General features: G+C 46.9%; 1 long non-coding RNA gene across 1 annotated transcript; it reads left to right on the top strand.

The window, feature by feature from the left end:
- Positions 1 to 3,267: 3,267 nt before the first annotated feature.
- On the top strand, positions 3,268 to 6,785 carry LOC309871816. The gene is made up of 3 exons (XR_014315492.1): positions 3,268 to 4,046; positions 4,204 to 4,357; positions 6,488 to 6,785. It is a non-coding gene; the product is annotated as an uncharacterized lncRNA (long non-coding RNA).
- Positions 6,786 to 11,996: the final 5,211 nt, after the last annotated feature.

Below are 11,996 nucleotides of genomic sequence, written 5' to 3' on the forward strand. Positions count from 1 at the left end.
GCGACCTTTTAATAAAAAGTAACAAATAAACAAAAGCCAAAGGTAACAGAGTACACAGGATTTGCTGGAAGATCAAGCTAAAAAGGCAGCAAGCAGGCAGACTCTGAAAGCCCCAACTTGTGGTTCTCAGGAATTTAAATGTTATGCTGTAAGCGGATGGAAAGCACTGGAAGAGTATACATATAAGCAGAAGGGTGAAATAAACATCTATTCTTTGAAGGCACCTGGGTGGCTCAGCCAGTTAAGCATCTGCCTTCTGGCTCAGGTCATGATCAGGGGTCCTGGGATCCATCGGGACTCTCTGCCCAGCAGGGAGTGGCTTCTCCCTCTGCCCCTCCTCCTGCTCCAGCCCATGTGTGCACACTCTCTCAAATAAATAAATAAAATATTCTTTAAAAAAATAAACATCTGTTTTTTGGAAAACCAATTAACTGTGAGCTCTTAGAGTGGGGAGAGGCTGGAGGGAGGAGCAAGTGCTTTTCTGTTTCACCCTCCTGCCAGGGACTGGCCTCTAGGAGGCTTTTAGGAGAGGCAGACCAAGTGACATGGGGTGGGGGGTGGTGGCAGGGCTTGAGACTATTGGGGGGGGAGGGGCGGGGATCCTTCCTCTAGAGCTGCTGCTAAAACTAGGACTCCCATCCAGGACTCTCTGCCTCCAACTCTCATAACCTTTGAACACTTCAAATGATCTGCAGCTCTGGGTGCGTTCCAACTCTGGGTCCTGGTGCGGAAGTCATCCTTGACAAATTCAAACTCAGGCAAGCAGACGTGAATTGATCAATGGCCACCAACAAAGCTGTGCCTGCCAATTAAACAATCCATTTTGGGGATCGAACTACAGAGGGAAGCGCAACAGTGAAGCCACCGGTGGCAACATTCAGTTTTATCTCGAGGTGATCAATCTGTCAATCTGCTCTCTGATACTCTATTACCATCCGGACTGGGTCTCTGGCTTTCCCAAGACACTGCTCACCCTGCTGCCATTTTACTGGGAGGTAGGGTTTCCTTGGGCAGAAGAGCTGGTGAACTGGATTCCCAGGACCCCAGGCACTTGATCTTCTGCTTCCCCAGCTAGTCATGCTGGAGCTCCCAGCCACTCCTAGAGAAAGTCCCGATCATCTGCCTAGGAGGACTCAACAGACCCCACATACTTGGTCTGGTTTTCCTTTGCCATTTCTTCCCCCCTCATCTCCAATTTTGTTCTCTCTCTTCTTCTTTTCCCTATTTTTTCTTCCCGTCTCTAGTCCCTACAGCCACCCTTGTACACTATAGCCACCTCTCTGTCCCATTTGGCTACCTGTTCCCTTCCTGCCCCATGGTTGCCACACTCAGATGTTGCCCTGACCAGGAAGAAAGTGGGGGAGAGCCTGCCAAGTCCAGAAGCATCTGCAGAGCTAAGTGCCCAGAAGAGAGCATCCTTTCTGATCGGCTCAGAAGTCCTGGATGGACTCGTTACCCTGTTCTTCGTGTTCTTCTCTCCTTTCTCTGTCCCTCTCCCCCATTCCAGAGCAATGCAGTGGGCTGGGCAGAGCATGGGCCTTGGCATCAGGCCTCTATTCAAACCCTGACTCTGCCATTTGCTGATTCAGTAACCTTGACCATGTTGTTTGAGCTCTCTGTGCCCACCTGCTTGGCTGTTGGCTCGAAATGCCTAGGGAGGCATTTCAGCATAGTGAACACAGATGAAAGTCTCGAACACTTAATCAACCCTTACTGTCTGCGACCTCGGTACCTAACCTCCCCAAGCCCTCATTTCCTCTTCTCTCCAGTGGGTAACAGAAGGACCAAACTTGTCAGGTTGTGGTGAAGATAAATGAGCTAATTCAGGGAAAGTACTTAGCATGAAATAACTGCCAACTGTAGGCCACGATTATTATATATTATTTATGTACTGCCTAGCACACGGTCGGTCCTTACTATAGCCAGCCCCCAACATGGTCCCCAGGGAGCCTCACTGTCGGGAATGCGTGCCCTTGTGTAGTTTCCTCCCACACCGAGTCACAGCTCATGGGAATTAGCGTGAATACCGTGCAAGTGACTGCGTGCCTTGCAAGGCCAAGTCAGAAGCACCATTGCAGCTCCCACGGCAGCTTCTTGAATGGTTTGCTCTGCGGGGAGTCAGCGACATGTCCTGTGGTTGCGCAGACCTTAGAAATGCCCCTGTGGAGAGGTGCTGAGGTCTCCTGTCAACAGCTGGTGCCACCTTGCCAACCACAAGAGTCCACGGCCGTGGCGCTGGTTGAACTGGGACATGGCTGCAGGCCTGGCTTGCATCTGATGGTTGTCTCATGGGGGCCCTGGAGCCCGAACTGCCCGGCCAAACCAAATTTCCGAGCCCTAGAAGCAGGGGGAGCTAATAAATTGCTTGTTGGAAGCCACACATTTGTCACATGGCAACAGTGAACTAACAGTGCGTTTAAAAAAAAAAAAAAAAAAAGTCTTGCAAGTGAGAATCGGCTGATTGGCATTTCTATTGCAAATCCATGCCGTCTAGCATGTGAACAGCAGGGGGCACCATTGGACCATTTTCTGGTCCAGCCATACCTGCATTTTTCTCCTTCAAGCCCTGGGTACATACCAGTTGGGTCAAAGGAAAGGTCAGACTGGCCAGCCACCTCAGGCCCCTGCTCCTTGGGCAGAGCTGAAGTGGGTCCCAGGGGAATAGCCAGTCTCAAGAATCAGCTTGGAGCAGGCCCCTTCCTCCTGGAGCCAGGTAGCCCACAAAGTGGCTCAGAGTCCCTCCTCACTGCCTTCAGCAAGTTTCCAGGCAGGCCTGGGTACAGCTCCTTTGTGGCTCTCCTGTTCTTGGGCTTAAAGCAAAGACCCCGGGAAGGGTGCCGTGATTGTGAGGCACCATTTAGAGAAGGGTTTCTAGGTTTCTTGCAAATGACCTATTTGCCACTTAGAAGAAAAGGAGCCTGACCCAAGCTTGTCAGCTTGCTTGCTCTGCTGTCCTGCTGACCCCAGCCCACCCTGTCCGTAAGCACCCTTGCGATGGCCTCAAGGTCAACAGGTGAGGGTCTTCTGTAGGAGGGCCAGCGACCTTTCCCATCTCATGCCTGAGGCTTTGGGACCCATTAGCACAGGCGTGCACACCAGATCCAGCCTCAGAGTGAGGACGTGTCAGCGGGTCTGCCCCCACTATGGGAGAGCTGTAAAACCAGGGAGCACCCCTGAGAACCAGAGAGCCAGCCACACAGCATGCTGGAAGTAGCTGGAGGCAGAGCACGGGGCCGCAGTGCTGCAGTTCCCGCTGGGAGGTGAGCACGGTGGCTGAGCACACCTCCCTGTTCTCCTTCTGTGCTCTCCGGAAAGAACAGAGAGCCTGAGGGCCCTCATCTCCTCTGAGCCAGACAGTACCAAAGGCCTGCTGAGTCCTGCTACCTCCTCCTGGCCCAGGAAAAGCAGGGTCTTGTAGGGGAGGGAGAAGAGGGATAGGACACATCCTGGACACTTTGCCCCATTCCTTGTTGATGAAGGAGGCTGGGGTAGGGGCGGATGGGGAGAGGTCCTCTGATGATGGGGTAAGAAGGTAAAAATCAATGCACTGCGAGCTGGTTGACCCCTGGCCCCAGGAATGATCCTTGGTACCTGCTTCCTTTGCCTGTCGAACTGGAGAGGAGGCAGGACCACACTCCGGGGGCTTGGAGAAATGTAGGGAAGGTATGTTTCCTCTCTGATGCGGTGCGCTTAAGGACCACATCCCCCTGGGGCCTCGGTCTTGGACTTCCCATCCTTCAGAACGGGGAGGAATAAATGCGAGTTGTTTAAGCAGCCCCAATCTGTGATATTGTTGTGACAGCCACCTGAGCAGACTCAGGCACAAGGTTAGAGCTTTTTGGGGGAGGCCCCCCATTGACAAATCTAATTATCTTCATTCTGCAGTTACTGTCATGAAATACCCCACAGCTGATCTTCTCTACTCTGTGTGTTGCACCAAGACCCTCGCCTTTCCCAGGCCCCCGTCCTAGCAGTGAGGTCAACTCCAGTCCCTGGGACAACAGACTATCATCGGATGACCGGACCTGCTCTCGTCTGCCCAGCAGGTCACTCTCCCTCTCACTCACCATGTTATTGGATCTGTCAGTATTTGATAGAGTTAATTGTGCTCATTCCTTTTGTTTTTGAAATTTTCCTGTCACCTGGCAGGCACTCAATAAATATTTCCTTTTTTTTTTTTTTTTAATTTTATTTATTTGACAGAGAGAGACACAGCGAGAGAGGGAACACAAACGGGGAGTGGAAGAGGGAGAAGCAGGCTTCCCGCTGAGCAGGGAGCCCCATGTGGGGCTCAATCCCAGGACCCTGGGATCATGACCTGAGCTGAAAGCAGACGCTCAACAACTGAGCCACCCAGGTACCCCTCAATAAATATTTCTAGAAACAAATGCTTCAAGGGGTCTTCGGACTCAATGACATGATCAAACTAAATAAAGAAAAGATGTCATGGGGATATATTCATTCAACAAGTAACAACTAAATGCCTACCTCATGTAAGGTGCTGGGCTCCGCTCTGTGGAGGAGTCTGAAGTAAGCCAGGAACGGTTCCCGTGGGTGACCACAAGCACAGGTACTTGAGAGAAAAACCCATGTTGTTGTCTCCCACCTTCACCGCACATGGAATGGAGACCTCGGTCTATCAGTTGGAGGCGGTGTGTCACCACTGTGAACGTGTCTAAGATGTTAGTCAGATAGAAATGCTCGGCCGTGAGTAAAATGAGAAGTGTGCAGAAACCACTGAGGAGTTGGCGGGGGTCCCTCCTGGCCTCAGGGAGAGAGCAGGGACCTGGGAAGATCCATGGGGGCCTGGAGGAGAAGCTGGGTGCTGATACATTCAAAGCAAAACAAAACTCCAGGAAGGAACTTTCTGGAAGATCTGGGAGAGGTGGAAAAATATCTCCCCCTTGGGGACCCTCACCTTTCGGATCTGTAGCCTCGTGAGGGGGTTCTCATCTGTAGGAGGTATGAACTAAGAAAATCACCAGAGGCTCCATCTGACCACAATGACGAGGCTGCCCAAAGGAGAATGTGCAGAAAACTCTGAGAACCATATGCCCCCCCTTGATGTGAGAAGTCTCTGCCAGAAATATCTTTATTTCCAACCAAGAAAGGTGCTACTCCCAACAAGTTGGACTAGCTTTACCTACCGGCTTCTCCCCAGTCAGGAAATAGATTTTCTGTTCTCTCTTAACTCCCTCTAGATGGTAGAACTCAGGAAGCTTCACTTCCCGTTCTCTCCATAACCCTATTTGGTGAAATTAGAATTAGGACTTTAATTCAATATAGTGCAAAACCCAATGAGATTAGCTTTATGCTTTCAAGACCTCTACTTGGAAACAGAATCCCATGTTCTCTATTCCTCTTCCAACAACTGATGTCCACAGTGCAGGTGTGGGAAGGCACCCCGGCCTGGGTGTGGGTGCCCCTCTCCTGGGTTCTGTGCCCCCCTCTGTCTGGACCGTTGTGACTTTGAACTCTTTCAGCGCTAGATAGCCACCAACGTATCCCGTGAAGCTCGAACGGTTCCTATCTTTTTTTTTTTTTTTTTTTAAGATTTTATTTATTTGAGAGAGAATGAGTGAGAGAGAACATGACAGAGAAGGTCAGAGGGAGAAGCAGACTCCCCAAAGAGCTGGGAGCCCGATGCAGGACTCGATCCTGGAAGTCCGGGATCATGACCTGAGCCAAAGGCAGTTGCTCAACCAACTGAGCCACCCAGGCGCCTAGTACCTATCTTTAAAACAAAAGTGATTATTAGATTTCTTTTCCATGCTCTGGGAAAATCAGGTGGCAAGTGGCCAAAACCCAGATAATATGCTTCAGGCGCCTCCCAAGTGGGACACAGTTGGCACGTGGCATTTTACATGATCCTTACCTGTGGCTGGCTTCGTGGTCAGAGGACCCCCCCGTGGTTTGGCAGGCCCCACTCTCCGAAGGACCCCTCCACTAGCTTTCCTGCTCTGTTGTTGTTCTCTTGAAATGTTTAACAACTCTGGAGCAAAGGACCCTGCATTTTCATTTTGCAGGGTACTCTCCAAATCATACCAGTTCTGTTTCCACTACAACTCTGTTATGTGGCGGATATTGTTGATCCCACTTTTAAAATGGGAAACAGATGTTGAGAATGGGTTCAGTGATTCACTGCAGGTCACGCAGATAGAAAATGGCAGATCTGGGATTTGACACCAGGACCCTGCTACCAACCACAGGGTCATGTTCTATTGACTCTGCGATGGCTTGTTTCTATCTACTTCAACTCAGTCCGCCTCTCCGAATTAGGATATTAATTCTGGACACTACAGGTTCAAGTGCATTAGCAGGTGGGTTTTGTTCCTTTATCCTCATGATAATTGCTTTAGCTCTCTGAATAGTTCTGCATTGTGGTATTTATCTTCTGACAAAATGGTTTCCAGCAAAATGTAACAAATTTTGTCTTTGAAACCTAGACAATTTTTTTTTTAAGATTTTATTTATTTATTTGACACAGAGAAAGAACACAAGTAGGAAGAGAGCCAGGCAGAGAAAGAAGCAGTCTCCCTGCTGAGCACAGAGCATGGGCTTGATCCCAGGACCCTGAGATCATGACCTGAGCTGAAGGCAAAGACTCAACCTACTGAGCTACCCAAAACCTAGACAATCTTTTTATCCTTACACACTTTTAAAATGGCATTACAGGATGCCTGGGTTCTCTCTCTCTCTGTCTGTCTCTCTGTTAAAAAAAAATCTTAAAAGAGATAAAAAATAAAAATAAATTAAATGATATTACAGACATTGACATGAAGAACATTTGCCCTATAACAAAATTAATTTCTAAGATGTAGTGATTTAATAATTAAAACAATATCCATGAAATATAAATACAAGGTATTCATAAATAAATTAAATTAGATTGTGGCTGTTAAGAGCCAATTATCACACAAGGTATCTTCGATGGCTGAAATAATAAGAGGGCAGAATATTAATTCTGACACTCTATAGGCCATGATTATAAATTGCTAAAATGTCTTAATAGGCTACAGAATTTTACTGAGATTTCAGATGGTCCTTAAAATATTCATTGTGTGTTAGAAATTAGTTGCCTTGATTGATTTTAGTTATAATTCCATTATATGTTTATAAGATGGGAGCAGGAGGGGGGCTATAGAACTGAGAAAAAAAGTCTACACTACTTATAAAATAATAATGTGACTAAGATAATGGCACCATGATTAAGAGGCTCAGACCTAGATCTGAATCCCAGTTTCACTACCTTCTGGCTGTGTGACCTTGAGCAATTTACTTCTCAAATGTCCTCCTTGTCAGGGAAGGACTGTGATGAGTAATGAATTAGATAGTACGTAAAGCCTAGAGCACAGAGCCTGGCTTCTTCCATCTTAGGATCTCTGCTGTCACAAGGGGGGAACTTGAAGGGTTTGGGAAGACAGCCTTTCTTACCTCAGTGATTATACCTTAACTTCTGTCTCAAGGGCTATAACATTTCCTTTAGCACCAACCTGAAAAATTATTGGGATATTCTCAGTGGTGTGTTGCTAAAGGTTTACCAGCCAGCTCTCAGTGGCAGTGTGAGTGGGGAAGCCTGGATTTGCTTGCTGATTTGCACGGTGTAACTGCTCTCTCCATGGTAGGAGTTGGGAAGGGAGGGAGGCAGACACTGGTCTCTGGAGAGCTGACATGACATAGTCTTCACACACCACTGGAAAACTGGGTTCTCCCTCATTCTCCCTCATTCTTTTTTTTTTTTTTAAAGATTTTATTTATTTATTTGACAGAGAGAGATCACAAGTAGGCAGAGAGGCAGGCAGAGAGAGAGAGAGAGGAGGAAGCAGGCTCCCTGCTGAGCAGAGAGCCCGATGCGGGACTCGATCCCAGGACCCTGAGATCATGACCTGAGCAGAAGGCAACGGCTTAACCCACTGAGCCACCCAGGCGCCCCTCCCTCATTCTTTATATATATATATTTGTATATATTTTTATATTACTTGTATATTTAAATTAACATATAATTCATTATTTTTTTTCAGGGGTATAGGTCTGTGATTCATCAGTTTTTTTTTTAATATTTTGTTTATTTATTTGACAGAGAGACATCCCAAGTTGGCAGAGAGGCAGGCAGAGAGAGAGGGAAAAACAAGCCCCCCGCTGAGCAGGGAGCCTGATGTGGGGCTCCATCCTGGGACCCTGGGATCATGGCCTGAGCCAAAGGCACCCAGGCGTGCCTCATCCGTCTTATATAATACCAGTACTCATTACAACACATACCCTCCCGGATGTCCATCACCCAGTTACCCCATCCTCCTTCCCCTCTCCCCTCCAGCAGCCCTGTTTGTTTCCTATGATAAAGAGTCTCTTACAGTTTGTCTCCCTCTCTGGTTTTGTCTTCTTTCATTTTTTCCTCTCTTCCCCTATGATTCTCTGCTTTGTTTCTTAAACTCCATGTATTAGTGGGATTATATAATTATCTTTCTTTGATTAACTTATTATGCTTATCATAATACCCTCTAGTTCCATCCACATTGTTGCAAATGGCAAGATATCATTTTTTGATGGGTGCATAATATTCCATTGCCTAACTATCCACATCTTTATCCATTTATCTCTCAATGGACATCTGGGCTCTTTCCATAGTTTGGCTGATGTGGACATCACTGCTATAAACATTGAGGTGCAAGTGCCCCTTTGGATCACTAAATTTGTATCTTTGGGGTACAATACTGAGGAGTATTACTCCTTACTGGGTTGTAAGATAGCTCTATTTTCAACTTTTTGAGGAAACTCCATACTGTTTTCCAGAGTGGCTGCACCAGATTGCATTCCCACCAGCAGTGTAGGAGGGTTCCCCTTTCTCCACATCCTCGCCAGCATCTGTCATTTCCTGACTTGTTAATTTTAGCCATTCTGATGGTATGAGGTAGAATTTCATTGTGGTTTCGATTTGTAGTTCCCTGAAGCCGAGTTATGTTGAGCATTTTTTCATGTTTCTGTTGGCCATTCCGATGTCTTTTTTGCAGAAATGTCTGTCCATGTCTTCTGCCCATTTCTTGATTGGATTCTTTGTTCTTTGGGTGTTGAGTTTGTTAAGTTCTTTATAGATTTTAGATACTAGCCCTTTATCTGCTATGTCATTTGCAAATATCTTCTAACATTTTGTCAGTTGTCTTTTGGTTTTGTTGACAGTTTCCTTTGCTGTGCAAAAGCTTTTGATCTTGATAAAGTCCCAGGAGTTCATTTTTGCCCTTGCTTCCCTTGCCTTTGCAGATGTGTCTAACAAAAAGTTGCGTGGTCAAGGTTGAAGAGGTTGCTGCCTGTGTTCTCCTTAAGGATTTTTATGGATTCTTATCTCACAGTTAGGTCTTTCATCCATTTTAAGTATTTTTGTGTGTGGTGTAAGAAAAGGGTCCAGTTTCCTTCTTCTGCATATGGCTGTCCAATTTTCCCAACACCATCGGTCGAAGAGACTGTTTTTTTTTTTCCCCATTGGACATTCTTTCCTGCTTTGTTGAAGATTAGTTGACCATAGAGTTGAGAGTCCATTTCTGTGTTCTCTCTTCTGTTCCATTGATCTATGTGTCTGTGTTTGTGCCAGTACCATACTGTCTTGATGATGACATCTTTGTAATAGAGCTTTAAGTCTGGAGTCGTGATGCCACCAGCTTTAGTTTTCTTTTTCAACATTCTTTTGGCTATTGGGTTTTTTTTTTTTCTGGCTCCATACAAGGAAGGATTTAGGATTATTTGTTCTAGGTCTGTGAAAAGAGTTGTTGGTATTTTGAGAAGGACTGCATTGAATGTGTAGATTGATCTGGGTAGCATAGACATTTTATCAGTATTTGCTCTTCCAATCCATGAACATGGAATGTTTTTCCATTTCTTCATGTCTTCCTTGATTTCTTTCATGAATGTTCTATACTTTCCTGAGTACAGATCCTTTGCCTCTTTGGTGAGGTTTATTTCCAGGTATCTTATGGTTTGGGGTCCAATTGTAAATGGGATCGACTCCTTAATGTCTCTTCTGTCTCATTGTTGGTGTATAGAAATGCAACTGATTTCTGTGCACTGATTTTATATTCTGCCACTTTACTGAATTCCTATATGAGTTCTAGGAGTTTTGGGGTTTCTGCATAGAGTGTCATGTTATTTGTCAAACCTTTTATTTCTTTTCATTGTCTGACTGCTGAGGCTGGGGCTTCTGGTACTATGTTGAAAAGCAGTGGTGAGAGTGATTTTCCCTCATTCTGACAAAGGTAGTTGGAAGAAAGGCAGGCCTTCAACGGCCTCATACCCTAAGAAGAAACCACCCTTAAAAGGATTTTACACCACCCTGGAAGGAGCCCTCCACCCTTTCCCACCTGATAGGTGGATGACAAAAACCTGATGGAGTGATGGGCACAGTGAAGGTTAATCAGATTGTAACAGGCAGTGAATAAGCTCATAAAAACCCCTAAGTCTAAACACTAAATGAGCAAACCTCTCAGATCCCCTCCTTCTTTGGGAGCTTTGTACTATCACTACTGAAAGTTTGCTTGGCCGCCGCCACTCCTCTGGTCTACCTCTTCCTTCTTTGAAGCGGTGCCACTGAGAGCCATGGGCACTGAAGGAAGAAGGAAATCCGGTAACAGTTTTGGCCCAGCCTCCCTCCAGCTGCCCTGGCCCTACCCCCCTCCCCAACCCCCTGCCCCGGGGCCTCAGCTTCTTCCTCTGAAATGATGCAGATAATAATACTTACCTGGCAGGCCTCATAGGGTTGATGTGACAAATAAATAGAGGACATGACAAACTACTGAAACGGAAACAGTGGAAATTCAGTCAGCAGTAGTGTGGAGGCCCGGGCAGTTACAGAGGTGGCTTTGTCTGATTTAAAGGTCCCGAGAGGCTGCTGGCCATTCCTTTGTCTTCATCTGCTCTTCAGTTGGGCCCTGGAGCTCTGCCTTTATTTATCCTAATCTTTTTTCTTCTCTCTGGCCATTTAGCTCACAGTGATTATCTGCACAATTAACATAATAAAGCAAGTCAGCGAGGCTCTTTCGGGTCCCTGGAAACAAAGACTGGGGGTTATTACTTGAGGCCCAGTGCAGTGAGCAGGACTGAGCTCCAAAAGCAATCAATGCTATGCCCCACCCACCCCTGGAGCACGGAACAAGGGCTCCTTGTACTTTGGGGACCAATGCTATCCTGGTGACCTGGGGTTCTTATCCACACCCCCACAAGTGGGTGCCCCTAGAGTTCCCCCATGATAGCCTTGAGTAAGGGATAGGCGGGGCTTGGTAAGGAGAGACCAGGGGGTGGGGGGTTGGGGGGGGCATGGGATCCGGCTCACAAAATTCCAAAAATGCAGAGGTGGAAGGAAGCCAGAGATAAGGAAACAAATAAGACCATCCTGTCTCAGGTGTCCAAGGTGGGGTCTTGCTGTGACAGCTACTTGAGACCAACAAAAAATTACCTGACCCTTGGCTATTGTGGACAGGCTGTCTTCACACTCACAGAGAGTCCCACCGAAATGCCAATGACAATCACCCTCTTCTTCCCAGCGGCCACCTACAAAAGGAGGGTGGGTGAGACAGTGCCACCAGGATGATTCTAGGATACAAACCTATTGCATGGAGATGTCAGGGTCAGGACTGGGGAAGAGAACGGGCTTTGGCTGGAAGGGGACTTTTGTGTCCTCGTGAGAAGGAACAGACAGAGACGTCTGGTTGACTATCAGGGGAAAACACAGACCTTCTTCAGTTCTTCAATCCCGTGCAGGGCACTATCTTCTGTCCCCTCCCTAGATGCCACCACAGACCCAGGAGGACAGACTCAAAGTCAGTGGCACTGGTTGGAAAGCAGAAGATTATGGTATACAAGGAAAGAAAAGGGAATGCTTTAAGAGAAGGGAATGATGGAAAGATATCATTGACTGAAACACCTACTATTTGCTAAACACCATGATAGACGCTTTCTAGAGCTAAAAAATTCCAATTCCTACAAGGGCCAGTCAGGTGACATGAGTATGTGAA

Source organism: Mustela nivalis (assembly GCF_964662115.1).
Source record: "Mustela nivalis genome assembly, chromosome: 8".
Lineage (NCBI taxonomy): Eukaryota > Metazoa > Chordata > Mammalia > Carnivora > Mustelidae > Mustela > Mustela nivalis.